Raw genomic sequence first — 16,216 nt, 5'->3', positions numbered from 1 at the left:
TTAGAATTTTTCTCGACTTTACGATAGTCAGCCTCGACATAACTTTCCTCACTTTTTACGGCACTGTTTGTAACACCCCGTAAATTTGAAGACCTTTATTATATTTTAAGAGTAATATTTTAATCTATTTTAATTTAATATTAATTTATTTGAAATAAAATTTATTTGATAAAATATAACCTTATTTTATTTTGAAGAAATGTAATCATTTTTGATAGTTTAGAAATGTTTAAAAGTGATTTAAACTATATTTAAACTTTTTCCTTTGATAAAATAGATTTCGGATAAAAGTCGTAAAATTGGGATTTTCCCATTTCTTACGGTCGTTGGGTAAACGAGTTTGGATATTGGGCATATGAGTACTTAATCTTTTAGTAAAATCGTGTTTAAGAACTTTAATTTTCTCGAAAATCGCGTTCGACGAATATTTCTAATTTCCGTCGAAACGAACCAAAACGTAAACAAATGACCCATCTCCCCATGCCTTTTGGCTGGCCACCTACCCTCCATTTGTCCCCTTTTCCAATTTTCATTTCCTCCATAACTCAATCTATCTCCTCCTTCTCTCAAACACCAAAAACCCACTAAAAATCCTTCTTACAATCCCTAAATCCACCATAAATCCTTCATTTCTCCACCAAATCTCATAAAAATTATATATTTGGAATCTTCTCTTCAATCCTCATCTACTAGTAAGCTTTATTTTCATTTCCCCCAATTTTTGTTTAAGACACTTTCTTTTAGGGTTTCGAATTTAAGCTTAATAATTGTGTTTTTGTTGTTCTTATAGGTGAAGAATTTGAAGATGAGTTAGGTGACTCATATGTTGTTGAAGATGAAGAGTAATTTTGGGTTTTAGAAGCTTTCTCAAGTTATTACTTGTCTCTTTGCTAGCTTAAGGTAACTATTCCGAGTTACTCGACGAATTAATGTCACATTAGTAATTGTGTTTGTTGTTTGTTGTTGTTTGTTGTTGTTTGTTGTTGTTTGAGACGATCTTGTTGATAAATGAATGAATGGAGTAAGATGAGTATGCTTATGTTTAATTTATGTTACCCATTTGTATATTATTGTTTGGAACAAATTTGGATGAGGAATTATGTGTTGTGACAAGTCCGCGTGTTGGCTGGAACGCGTCAGTACCGGACCGAGACGGTTTCCAATGTTTCCATAAATATGACAGATTGAACGGCATCGAAAAATTAGGTGGTTTAGCCACTTGAATCACTCAATTCGGAGTCCGTATGAGAAAATGGCGTCGTTTTATCGATTAAAATTTATAGAAAAGTTTACCCTTGTGTGAAACGGTTATTTATGCTATTTTATTATGCGAGAATTTTGTGGATTTAGTTATTTTGTAAGTTAGAATGTTTTCTTTATGTTGATAGTGTTCACATGATAGAAATTGGAAATAGCATGAGAATGATATTGTGATGAATTTTGTGATTTGGGCCAAACTAGGCCAAGACTCTGAGCTGGGCCAGATTGACCGAACGAGTTTGGTCAAACTAAGTTTAAACCGGCCAGCCTCGATTTGACCGATGACCCGTCGCGGGACTCGGGTCGAGGGTTTGTCTTTGAGGTTAGATTGGTTGTTATTGGATGCTTTATGTTTATGCCTTGATATTTGTAATTATCATTTCACATGTTGGTTGTTGGATGCTTTGGATGCCTTATGCTTGAGTCTTATTGCCTCTTTGCCATTTTAGCTTGTTCTCATGGATTATGGTACTGTTGGTTAGCTGGAATTTGGATTATTATTGATATTGGAGATATTGTTGGATTGTCAGCTGAATATGCTCTTGCGTAGTCTTTCATATGCTAGGGTGTGTATGATCATTTGTGTGTGTGCAAGTTTTGACTCTTTGCCCCTCTTATGGTTAATTGGGTGTCCTACTTGTCTTGTGTGGTGTGGGCTAAAGTATTCAAGCTGGGACTAGGTCCTAGGTGAGTATTTCGGCCTTCGTCATAGATAGGCCCTTATAGTCTTTGACGAGTGTATGTTCACCGCTTAATAGCCTTTGTGTCTTAGCTTGGTGGGCTTATATCCAAGTTAGGGCATGACCTCCTGACGTACTCTTAGAAGTATGTGGTCAGCTTAAGTACTAGCCAACCCTTTGGTGGACTCCTTAGGGGTACTCATGTGTGTGATCATGGGTCTTGGATGCGGTATTTTCCGCATGTCGCTAGGTCTGCACAGGTTTAGGACTAGGGTGATTACCTTACTTCGTGGTATAGACTCGAGTTACAGAGTGACTATTGACTGTCCTAAGAACTTATGCCTGTCTCTAGATATATTGTCCTTTCTTGTTTGATGATTCTATGAATCATAGAAGGTGAGATGCAAGCCGGCTATGGTTGATAGAGTTTGGATTCCCGGATGTTATGTGATTCACATGATAGTGTAGTATGAGTCGGTCTAGTATTCACATGCTAGGACTATGTGTTGTTATATTGTTGTTCACATGATAAGCACGATTGTCTTGCATTTGTATGCTAAGGCTATGTGTTGTTCATATTCATATTCTTATGTTTACATGTTATATTAACTATGACATTTCGTGGCTGGGAGAACTCGGAGTTACTCCCCACTGACTGTGGCTTTCGTATTTGTATAAAATGCAATTGACAAGTAGGTGATGCTTATATGGGGTACATGGACGAGCTAGCGAGCAAAGTAACCTTGGGACCTAGATTGGCTTTATTTTATTGTGACCCTTAAACACTTTTTATGTCATATATTTTTTTAGGGACATATGTCTCCCTTTTTCATATTTGGGTTGTATAACTTTGTTTCGCGACTTTAGCGATGTTTTATTTATGAGATTTATTTTAGACCTTGCATGTTTGACACCTTCCCATTTGGATACGTTTATAACAGGTTCAGGTTTTAAAAATTACAGGTTTTTACCCAAATGAACCTATTACAAACATATCCATGCAGTTTTATTCTAGAATTACGTGTTTATTTTTCCGCAATGAATGAGGGTATCACAGTTGGTATCAGAGCATATTTGCTCCCGACGCACGTTTGTGCACCCCCGATATAAATCACTTGACCTTAAAATAATAAACTTGAGAGATGGGTAGGATGGGTAGACTTAAGGACCTAAGGTGGTAGTCTGTAGTGTGTTTGCTCTTTGTTAGGTTCTAACATGTTTGTTGATTGCCGTGTAATATTTGTTGTGCCTTGTATCAATAACCGTAAACCTACCAACGTGAAGATCAAGATTTGGTGCCTATTGCCGAGGACTGAAGATTTGTTTACCTTTGAAGAATGCTTCTACTCCCTCGAAGATGTTTCTCATTCTTTGTGTACCTTGTCTTATTCTTTATCTCTTGGTGCTTATTCTCCTTCTAAACTCTCTTTTCTTTTTCCTTGGAAGTTACTCTTGTACCCTCATAACTTGTCCTTTGTTCCTTGCTTATCCTACCTTAACGCCTTTTTGATAGTACTCTTTCTTTTGAGGAACGTTGACCTTGGTTTGGAAAATTCGACTTTTGAGGAGATTGTTTGTGGTTAACCCATCACCCTGGTTTTAAGAGGTTGTGATGTTACAAAGACTTAGGTGGAATTGAGTGGTGGAATCGAAGGTGTAAGATTGAGAGAGTAAGTAAGTTGAATTTACGATTGGCTTTCGTAATCACTTTGGATATGAGGGTTTTATAAGGTATATGTTACCATATGAGAAATACAAATTTTGGGATTATTAGTTGGTCTAAGTGAGTGATCTTAATTACTACTTGAGGTATGGAATGAGAGTGAGACTAAGCTACATTGTTGGGAAATCTTAGCACTTGTTTTAGTAACTAGAAAGGATAATGGTATGGTTGACGCCAATTGTTAAGTTGAAGGACATAGTTTTAATTTATGGTGTTAGAATGTGGGAATTTAGAGATTGGAATTAGGACCCTTGATTGAAGATTTTATCATTTTGAGAAACCCATGGTTGACACTAGTTGGATATGAGTATAGCTTTGTTGGAAACCCTGACCTTGATCTTGTGGAAGTTGTTTGTGGATGTTTGAGGGTTTGGAGTGATGATATCACACTTATAGTGGAGTACCTTATTTCACGGAATTGCTTAGGATGAAGTAACATGAGTGTTTTGAGGAAATCCTTGGGAGTGTTTTGGTCATAAGTTTTGTTGTTGGGAAGTTTTCGGAACCGTTTAGGCTGATGTTGTAATTTGGGATTCGAGTACCTGGCGTTTCCTTGTTGTCTAATTTCCTTTCTTCTTTGACCATAAGCGTTACCGTTCATACCTCCTTTCCTCGCTTCATCTTGCTCATGATCTTGAATTAGCCGCCGTGGTACATGCCTTGAAGACATGGAGGCATTACCTTATTGGAGTTCATTGCCGCATTTATACCGATCATAAGAGTTTGAGGTGTATCTTTACCCAGAAAGAATTGAATATGAGGCAAAGAAGATGGCTAGAGTTGGTGAATGATTATGATGCCGAGTTGATTTATCATGAAGGGAAAGCAAATGTGGTGGCCGATGCTTTGAGTAGGAAGACTAGTCACTCTTTGAGCACTATCCGCGTGTTACCTGATGAACTTACCACGGAATTTCAAAAGTTAGGGATAAGCCTTGTTGGGAAGGGCTTTGACTATCTTAGTGCCTTGAGTGTAGAACCCGACTTTTACCGTGAGATTCGTACTTGCCTGCCTACCTGAGGATGCTACTTTCAAGTCCATTCAAGCAAAAATCCAACTTGGGCAAGCTAAGGATTGTGTGGTGGATAGTGATGGATACCTTCGTTACCAAGGTAGGATGTATGTTCCGAGAGTAGCCGAGTTGAGGAAGAAGATCCTTGATGAGGCTAACCTTTCTCGTTACTCTATTCATCCTGGTGGTGACAAGATGTATAAAGACTTGAGATTACAGTTTTGGTGGCCTAGGATGAAGATTGATGTACTAGAGTATGTTAGCAAGTGTCTTACCTGTCAGAAAGTGAAGATTGAGCATCAGAAACCCGGGGGTTTGCTACAACCTTTGGATGTCCCCCTTTGGAAATGGGAGTCCATCTCCATGGACTTTGTGATGGCTTTACCTAAGACTGCTAGCGGAAAAGATGCGGTTTGGGTGGTTGTAGATCGATTGACCAAATGTGCTAGGTTTATACCTATCAAGGAGACGTGGAGATTAGATGTCCTAGCTGAGGCCTATGTGAGGGAGATAGTACGCTACCATGGAGTGCCTAAGGATATAGTTTCAGATCGTGACCCTAGAATCTGTTCCCGTTTCTGGACTGCTTTGCAAGAGGCCATGGGTAGTAAGCTACTGATGAGTACCGCTTTTCATGCCGCTACAGATGGACAGATTGAGAGGACTATCCAGACTTTAGAGGACCTCCTCCGTGCTTGTGCTTTAGACTTCCACACTTCTTGGGAGAAATGTTTACCTCTTGTCGAATTCTCCTACAACAATAGCTATCATTCCTCTATCAAGATGTCACCTTATGAAACTTTGTACGGTAGGAAGTGCCGTAGTCCTGTCTGTTGGGATCAAGTCCAAGATGCTCATGTGTTGGGACCCGATTTGGTGACTGAGACCATCAATCAGGTTCAGATCATTCGAGAGCGTATGAAAACCGCTCAAGACCGACAGAAATCTTATGCCGATGTCCGTCGTCGATCACTTGCCTTTGAGGTTGATGATCGAGTATTCCTTAAGGTGTCACCTATGAAAGGGGTGAAACGGTTTGGCGTGAAAGGAAAGCTGAGTCCCAAATACATTGGACCTTTCCGTGTGCTTGAGAAGATTGGGCCCGTTGCTTACCGTTTAGAGTTGCCCCCGAATTTGAGCAAGGTTCATAATGTCTTCCATGTATCTCAGTTGAGGAAGTACATTAGTGATCCGAGCCATGTTACTCAAGAAGAAATCCCAGATTTGGAACCTAACTTGACTTTGGAAGAAAGGCCAATCCGAATCCTCGAAAGAGCAAACAAGTAACTTAGAAACAAAGTTGTGCCCCTAGTTCGTATCCTTTGGCGTTGTGGAAATGTCGAAAAAGAAACTTGGGAGCCTGAATCTTCTATGTTAGCTAAATACCCCGAACTTTTCTCGTGAGGTAATCCTCTTTCCTTTATCTAATTCTTGTGAGTTTTAGCTATCCTTTCGAGTGTTCCTCTCCTTCTCTTAAATACTCTCCGCGTTAGTAGTCCTTGCCTAGTTGTTTAAAAGTCGTAGTTAGAGTTTGGTCATAGCTAGTGGAGTTATTATCCTTATTATAGAGGTTCGGACTAAAGATTTTTGAAAATGTTTTAATGTTTTCCACTGGTTTTAACGTCAATGAGTGGTAAAGTTCGTTATTGGAGACGTCCGATAATTGGTTTTCTCATTTGTTGGTGTAAAAATATATATTTTTATGTCTTTGATTTGGAATGTTGATGTTCTTGAACGGCCGACGAGGATTTTCCGTTCCATTGAAAAGACACTTATACTTCATACGTCCATATTTTGAAGATTTTGTTTACTTGATTTTAAGGAGATAGACCTACATATATACAATGTTCCTTCTTCTAAGTTTCGGGGACGAAACTTCTAAAAAGGAGAGATGATTGTAACACCCCGTAAATTTGAAGACCTTTATTATATTTTAAGAGTAATATTTTAATCTATTTTAATTTAATATTAATTTATTTGAAATAAAATTTATTTGATAAAATATAACCTTATTTTATTTTGAAGAAATGTAATCATTTTTGATAGTTTAGAAATGTTTAAAAGTGATTTAAACTATATTTAAACTTTTTCCTTTGATAAAATAGATTTCGGATAAAAGTCGTAAAATTGGGATTTTCCCATTTCTTACGGTCGTTGGGTAAACGAGTTTGGATATTGGGCATATGAGTACTTAATCTTTTAGTAAAATCGTGTTTAAGAACTTTAATTTTCTCGGAAATCGCGTTCGACGAATATTTCTAATTTTCGTCGAAACGAACCAAAACATAAACAAATGACCCATCTCCCCATGCCTTTTGGTTGGCCACCTACCCTCCATTTGTCCCCTCTTCCAATTTTCATTTCCTCCATAACTCAATCTATCTCCTCCTTCTCTCAAACACCAAAAACCCACTAAAAATCCTCCTTACAATCCCTAAATCCACCATAAATCCTTAATTTCTCCACCAAATCTCATAAAAATTATATATTTGGAATCCTCTCTTCAATCATCATCTACTAGTAAGCTTTATTTTCATTTCCCCCAATTTTTGTTTAAGACACTTTCTTTTAGGGTTTCGAATTTAAGCTTAATAATTGTGTTTTTGTTGTTCTTATCGGTGAAGAATTTGAAGATGAGTTAGGTGACTCATATGTTGTTGAAGATGAAGAGTAATTTTGTGTTTTAGAAGCTTTCTCAAGTTATTACTTGTCTCTTTGCTAGCTTAAGGTAACTATTCCGAGTTACTCTACGAATTAATGTCACATTAGTAGTTGTATTTGTTGTTTGTTGTTGTTTGTTGTTGTTTGTTGTTGTTTGAGACGATCTTGTTGATAAATGAATGAATGGAGTAAGATGAGTATGCTTATGTTTAATTTATGTTACCCATTTGTATATTATTGTTTGGAACAAATTTGGATGAGGAATTATGTGTTGTGACAAATCCGCGTGTTGGCTGGAACGCGTCAGTACCGGACCGAGACGGTTTCCAATGTTTCCAAAAATATGACAGATTGAACGGCATCGAAAAATTAGATGGTTTAGCCACTTGAATCCCTCAATTCGGAGTCCGTCTGAGAAAATGGCGTCGTTTTATCGATTAAAATTTATAGAAAAGTTTACCCTTGTGTGAAACGGTTATTTATGCTATTTTATTATTCGAGAATTTTATGGAATTAGTTATTTTGTAAGTTAGAATGTTTTCTTTATGTTGATAGTGTTCACATGATAGAAATTGGAAATAGCATGAGAATGATATTGTGATGAATTTTGTGATTTGGGCCAAAGTAGGCCAAGACTCTGAGCTGGGCCAGATTAACCGAACGAGTTTGGTCAAACTAGGTTTAAACCGGTCAGCCTCGATTTGACCGATGACCCGTCGCGGGACTCGGGTCGAGGGTTTGTCTTTGAGGTTAGATTGGTTGTTATTGGATGTTTTATGTTTATGCCTTGATATTTGTAATTATCATTTCACATGTTGGTTGTTGGATGCTTTGGATGCCTTATGCTTGAGTCTTATTGCCTCTTTGCCATTTTAGCTTGTTCTCATGGATTATGGTACTGTTGGTTAGCTGGAATTTGGATTATTATTGATATTGGAGATATTGTTGGATTGTCAGCTGAATATGCTCTTGCGTAGTCTTTCATATGCTAGGGTGTGTATGATCATTTGTGTGTGTGCAAGTTTGGACTCTTTGCCCCTCTTATGGTTAATTGGGTGTCCTACTTGTCTTGTGTGGTGTGGGCTAAAGTATTCAAGCTGGGACTAGGTCCTAGGTGAGTATTTCGGCCTTCGTCATAGATAGGCCCTTATAGTCTTTGACGAGTGTATGTTCACCGCTTAATAGCCTTTGTGTCTTAGCTTGGTGGGCTTATATCCAAGTTAGGGCATGACCTCCTGACGTACTCTTAGAAGTATGTGGTCAGCTTAAGTACTAGCCAACCCTTTGGTGGACTCCTTAGGGGTACTCATGTGTGTGATCATGGGTCTTGGATGCGGTATTTTCCGCATGTCGCTAGGTCTCAAGCAGGTTTAGGACTAGGGTGTTTACCTTACTTCGTGGTATAGACTCGAGTTCTGAGTGACTATTGACCGTCCTAAGAACTTATGCCTGTCTCTAGATATATTGTCCTTTCTTGTTTGATGATTCTATGAATCATAGAAGGTGAGATGCAAGCCGGCTATGGTTGATAGAGTTTGGATTCCCGGATGTTATGTGATTCACATGATAGTGTAGTATGAGTCGGTCTAGTATTCACATGCTAGGACTATGTGTTGTTATATTGTTGTTCACATGATAAGCACGATTGTCTTGCATTTGTATGCTAAGGCTATGTGTTGTTCATATTCATATTCTTATGTTTACATGTTATATTAACTATGACATTTCGTGGCTGGGAGAACTCGGAGTTACTCCCCACTGACTGTGGCTTTCGTATTTGTATAAAATGCAATTGACAAGTAGGTGATGCTTATATGGGGTACATGGACGAGCTAGCGAGCAAAGTAACCTTGGGACCTAGATTGGCTTTATTTTATTGTGACCCTTAAACACTTTTTATGTCATATATTTTTTTAGGGACATATGTCTCCCTTTTTCATATTTGGGTTGTATAACTTTGTTTCGCGACTTTAGCGATGTTTTATTTATGAGATTTATTTTAGACCTTGCATGTTTGACACCTTCCCATTTGGATACTTTTATAACAGGTTCAGGTTTTAAAAATTACAGGTTTTTACTCAAATGAACCTATTACAAACATATCCATGCAGTTTTATTCTAGAATTACGTGTTTATTTTTCCGCAATGAATGAGGGTGTCACACTGTTCCCATCAGAGTCAGTAACCGTTATAGCAAGGGGACCCTTTTGAATAATGACCCAACACTTATAATCCGTACTTTTGACGTAGTGTTCCATACGGTGCTTCCACCAGGAGTAGTTATCCCCTTTGAAGATAGGGTACTTAGTATGTTTCTCGTCCATGACTATAGGATCAACTCACTGGTAGTTAACCAGTTATCAAGAGCACAAGGCTCTGATACCAATTGAAGAGTCACGGACGAGGGCACCTAAGAGGGGGAGGGAGTGAATTAGGTGTCTATTTAAAATTTAAGCTTAATGAAAGCTTCTTTTAAAACTCTTAAACACTTTAAACAATGCTTAGATGAAAGGAGAAGTCGATACTTAGAACTAGAGAGTTAGAAGTATTCAACAACGATTCAGCAAGCAGAAGTTACAGTGTACTCAACAGTTGATTCTGTAAATAAAAACGTGAGTAGAGTGTGCAGCGGAAATAAAACGAAATAGACACGACAAACGAGGTTTTTAAAAACTGGTTCGGTCACTACTCCGCGACCTAAATCCAGCGCTATTTTATTAAACGTCTCAGAAGTAAACTCATACAAACTAAGACCACCCTGAATAATAAAACAACTCCCCAACCTACTCCGGTTGCTAATGCTTAAAAGTTACTCCGCTTCCAAGACTTTTGCTTTGGGCTACTCCGCCGAAAGACTCCTTGCTTAAAGCTACTCCGCAATAAGACTTTTGCTTTGGGCTACTCCGCCGAAAGACTTCATGCTCAAAAGCTACTCCGCTTCGAAGACTTCATGCTTAAGGATAACTCTATCCTAAGACTTTTTGGTTCTACCCGTTTGTTACAAGACCACTTATCTCAATGTTGTTCACTTAATTGAACGGAGGAGATAAAGTTTAAGTACAAAACACGGGATCCTTGAACACGACTAAAACGACTAGGTGCAACAACAAACTCAAGTAAAAGACTCAAAAGATAAATAAACAAACTTGCAAAAGATTCAAAGATTTTAAAATGATAAACGGTTTTGCAAAGTTAATTTACTCGATTGAAAGCTTAAGTCTTTTTCAGTTTAAAACTCGTTTGTTGCACACTTGTAAAAATGAATTAAGCAAGCTATTTATAATGTTCAAGTAGTATACTTCACATTAAAATATCTTACACTCATAAGCATAAGTGATTAAAATATTGTAAGTAGTTTGCTTGGGCAACATGCAAAGCCAACCGAAATCTTCTCCAAGAAACCGAGTATTCTTCCTCAAGAAATCGGTGCCTAAGATTGCAAGAAATCAGGTTGTGCACACACACAAAAATAGGTTGGGTTTTTCAACAAGAAACAAGCATAAATGGTTGTGTTTATGGGAACCATAAACATTTCCATAAATGTAAAAGCAAACAACCTATTTATAGTAAGTGTCTTATTGTGCAAGCAAACTCCTTAACAAGTCATTGAAAGCTCAATTTTCTTTAAAAGACTTCAAAATATTTCTAGAAAATATTTGTGAACATTGAAAGCATATTAACAAAGATTCAAATATTTTCGAAATATTTCTTTCAAAGACGAGCCTTAATTAACTGTTGACTCAACTGTTGTTTTTGCACCTAAACGTAAATTCGTGTTAAACGATCACCTTACAACACATGACTTTAGCACTAATGACAATCTTCATCTTTGATCTTTATGATGACATTCTTGATAACCTTGAATTGACAATTGGAGCTTCATGCTACATGGTTAAACTTATGAGGCACACAATTAAATAACAATGAGATTAATTTGTCTTAAGGCATCATCAACACTAACTAATCAAATTGGGTCTCTTCAATAAGTCTCACATAAATTCTTCAAAAAGAAAGGATTACCATCATTCGAAGTAGCAGACCCGAAACAACTACCAGACGAAGGCGATTCCATAGGCCGAAGAATCGCACTGATGATCACAGTTCAACATCATTATCACCATCTGAATCATCACTACTGCTACTACTACTACTCTAAAGCAATTCCAATATCTCATCACTCTCAGTCCTACTGAGCTTTCAATTGCTAGAATTTAACTCCTCCTCTGAAGCATTGTCTAGTGCTGATTCCGATTCGTCGTCTCGATTGAAGAAATGAACGGCGGTTGTCTCGGCTAAGCTTACTCTTCTTGCTCGTTTATTGTGTATCGTTTCTTCTTCCATTTCGTTGTTATCATCGGGAATTTTTGCCAACATTGTCGGTGTGTTGAGTGATTAGGGAAGAAATGGAGTGGAAATTGGGGATTTATTCAATTGGGGATTAAATTGGGGTTTAGGTTTAGGATTTAAGATTTATTTAATTGGAGATTTGCCGACATTGATGAATAAACTTCAAGGATTTGTTTTGGATATTAATTGGAGATTTGCCGACATTGTTGAACTCCAACAATACACATGTTTATTTTTTTATGGTTTTCTTATGTTTAGGATGACTACCCGTGTACTGTTGGGCCGTGTTTGGTTTTTTTTATATAAATCTGAGCCATCTTTTCATCTCATCCAATGGCTGAGATTAGTGAGCAGATACTCACCATAAGGACCAAACTCACGAGATCCCGCCTATATATATATATATATATATATAAGGGTTCTCATGAGTCCTTCATATCATATAAGTCTTTAAGTCCTTATAAGGGCTCTTGGATGAAGGGAATGGAGGGATGAGATTACATCTCAATTAAGGGCCATAAATCTCCCTCCCTAATCCTCCATACCTCCTTCCTAATCCTGTATAACTCCTTCCTCATTCTAATTTCCCTACTCACTTTCATTCTCATTATTCATTCTCTCACACTTCTCTCATCCCCTCATTCTCTCAAAAAAAAAACCAAACCAAAATTAACTAAAACAAAAAAAAAACCAAAAACCTAAACAAATCAAATCTAAACAAACCAAAAAACAAAAAGAGGACAACATCATTCATCCTTCTTCCTCTAGCCGGCAACAACCACCCCCACCTTCCTCCGCGCGCCACCGCCTACCTCCTCCCCTTCTCCTTCCTCTCGTTTCTCCGGCTTCCCTACAACAACAAAAGCACCGCCTTCCTCTCGTTTCTCAGGCTTCCTCCAACCGGCAACAACATTCATCCTTCATCTACGTCCTCTCGTTTCTCCGGCTACCTCCAGCCGGAAACCACGCGCCTAACACCAGACCACCACAGCCGCCACACCAGACCACCACACGTCGCCACTCCCTGACGTCGTCGACCCCATTAACACCCACAATACCCTCTGCGTCCAGATCTGGGCGCGTCACCACCGCCTGCTGCCGCAACGACCGCCTGCTGCCGCCACTTCTCCTCTGAACCGCACGCACCAACACTCACCACCACCATTTTCGTTTTTGAATTTTTATTTCAGATTTCGTTTGCTTTTTTCGTATTCGTTGATGTCGTTGGTGTTGTAGTGGAGGTTGTCGACTGGTGGTGTCATGGAGGTGGTCGTTGGTGTTGTTATTGTTGTCGGTTTTTCATGGTTTTTAAGATTCGTTGATGTCGTTGCTTTTTTCAGATAGTTTCACTACTTGTGATGACTAAAGTTATATTAATTTGTACTAAAGTTATACATAAACTTGTCTTAAAATTTAATAAATTCACTCTCAAGAAATAAAGTTTTACCTGTAAATTACAAAAGTTATACAAATTTGGACTAAAGTTATGCAAATATGGACTAAAGTTACACAATATTGACTTAAAATTATACAAATTAAATTTATATATTCAAAATCATGTAACTCTAGTCTTTAAGAGTGTAACTTTAGTCCTTAATATACAAATTAAAGTTACACAATATTGACTTAATATTGTAACTTTAGTCCATAATAGTGAAAATTTAGTCCTTTTCTGTATAACTTTAGTCCAAAATTGTGTAACTTTAGTCCAAAATCGTGTAACTTTAGTCCAGAATTGTATAACTTTTGTCCAAATATAAATTCAGATTTGAAACTAACACAATAACAAGATGAGATTGAAGTTGCACAAAATGCCATTAATGCCCACTAAAGTTGCACATAATGCCAGTGAAGTTGCACACAATGTCATTGAAGTTGCACATAATGTGAATTGAAGTTATACATAATGTTAGTGAAGTTATACATAATGTTGATTGAAATTATACATAATATCGGTGAAGTTATACACATTGAAGTTTTAATACTAAATCGGAAAATTTTATATAACAACACGAAATTTAACAAGACGAGATTTTAAATAATTTATAAAACAAGAGGTTGAAGTTATAAACATTGAAATTTGAGAAAATAAATAAATATACATTGAAATTTAAATACTAAACTGAAAAATTTATATAACACAACGAATTTTAACGAGACGAGATTTGAAAAAATAAAAAACAAGACGCTATTTGAAATGACAAAATATGAATTATAGTAACTTTAATATATCTAAGATTAATATTAACAAATAGAAATAAAACAACTCCAAACAACAAATTTAATACAAAATCTGAAAAAAAAAAAAAAAAAAAAAAAATAGAGAAAGACGATAAAAAAAGACACAATCTGAAGGAAAAAAAAACGTTAACTTATTCGCGGTGGTGGTGGGACGGTAGGTGGTGGTGGTGGGTGGTGGTGTCGGGTGGGGTGGTGGTGTATGAGGAAGAGATGTTTTTGATTTGTTTAGATTTTTTATTTTTTGGATTTTTTATTTATTTCGATTTTTTGGGTTTTTTTATTTATTTGGGTTTTTTGGGTTTTTTATTTATTTGGATATTTTGGTTTTTTTTATTGGGGGTTTGAGAGAAGAGAGGAGTGAAATGTGTGAGATGAGAGAGAAATGGGTGGGTGGAAAACAAATATATAGTAAATTATTGATTAATTAGGGTGGATTAGTGAGTGTGTGGGAGAGAGTGTTAATTAGCCTTTTTATGACTTTTGGTGAGTTTATCTAATCCCTCCATCTCCTTCCATATAATGGCTCATAATGGACCTTATGGACTTAAGGGTCGTTTGGTTCAAGACGGTGGAATGGAATGTATTAGAATCTCATACCATATAGGTATGGATTGAGATCCCCACACCACTCTAAACTTGTTTGGCATGTTTATTTTTTACACTATGAGGGAATGAAGTTGGAAACTTGAGTGAATATTTAAGTATGAGATTCTAGGGGGTTGGAATGGAGTTAGAATCCATCAGGTATCTAACTCCATTCCAAAACAAGCCAACCAAACACTAGATTTGCCCAAATCCATTCCTATCCATTCCAAACCCCTCAACCAAACACCCCCTTAATATATATACATGGACTCACTTGATCTCTTCTCTCTCTCTCTCTCTCTCTCTCTCTCTATATATATATATATATATATATATATATATATATATATATATATATATATATATATATATATATATATATATATAGAGAGAGAGAGAGAGAGAGAGAGAGGCCGGATCCGGTGAGGCCGCTAATTATGGCGAGGCGGCCGGCCTCACCATATTCCTTCATGGACTGATTTTCAATGTTTATTGGGCTAGAAACTTAGGGTCATTCATAACTTTTCTTTTGGCCCAAATATTTTCTCACACACAAAAGCCCAAATACTTTACTCTATGTCTCTAAAATATAACAAAAAAAATTCTTAAGCTACAGCTTGTGAGACTACTTGATTTATCTAAGCTTGGACCTGATTTTGTGAACCCTATGCATGTTTTTGTGAATCTTGGACCTTATTTTGTGAATGTAAGACTTGAATAGGTGACTTTAGACATACATTAGCAATGGTAATTATTATATAATAATCGTATATTTATATTTATTCATCTATGTGGGTCTCGAACCCACACCTTGCGCAATAGCACAATGCTCTACCTTTTGATCTAATAGATGATATTGTACCAAAATTAAATTATGCATCAACAAGTAACAAAGACATGAAAACATTAGTAACTTCATGTACATGTGAAACATGACACATTGGCTTATACAAGTATTTCTTACTATGAAATTAACCAATTTAAGTCCTACATTCACAAAATCAGGTCCAGGTTTCACATAAACAAGTTTCACAAAATTAGGTCTCGAGTTCACATAATCATGTCTAGGTTTCAAAAAATCAGATCTAGGTTTCACAAAATGAAATCCAGGTTTCACAAAATCATTCTTCACAAATCAAGTCGAGATTTCACATTATCAGGTACTAAGTTCACAAAACTAGCTTCAAGGTTCACAATATTAGCTCCAATATTCACAAACAGTGAAAATACAAGGTTTATGATTCACAAAATAAGAAAAAGAGCAAAATAGGTGAGTTCGAACATTTTATGACCAAATTTTACAATATTACCTTCTAGTTTCACAAAACAAGCTCTAAGATCCACAAAATAAGGTATATGATTCACAATATAAGAAAAAGAGAAAAATAGGCGATTTTGACCATTTATGACCAAGTTTCACAATATTTAGCCTAGGATTCACGAAACAAGGTCTATGATTCACAAAATAATAAAAAGAGCAAATAGGTGATTTCGACCATTTTGTGACCAGATTTCACAATATTACCTTCTATTTTCACAAAATAAGCTCTAAAATTCACAAAATAAGGTATAGGATTAACAATATAATAAAAGGAGCAAAATAGGCGATTTTGACCATTTATGACCAAGTTTCACAATATAAGGCTTAGGATTCACGAAACAAGGTCTATGATACACTAAATAATAAAAAGAGCAAAATAGGTGATT

Source organism: Silene latifolia, chromosome 11 (assembly GCF_048544455.1).
Source record: "Silene latifolia isolate original U9 population chromosome 11, ASM4854445v1, whole genome shotgun sequence".
NCBI classification, from domain to species: Eukaryota; Viridiplantae; Streptophyta; class Magnoliopsida; order Caryophyllales; family Caryophyllaceae; genus Silene; species Silene latifolia.
Note: the sequence above shows the minus strand (reverse complement) of the source record.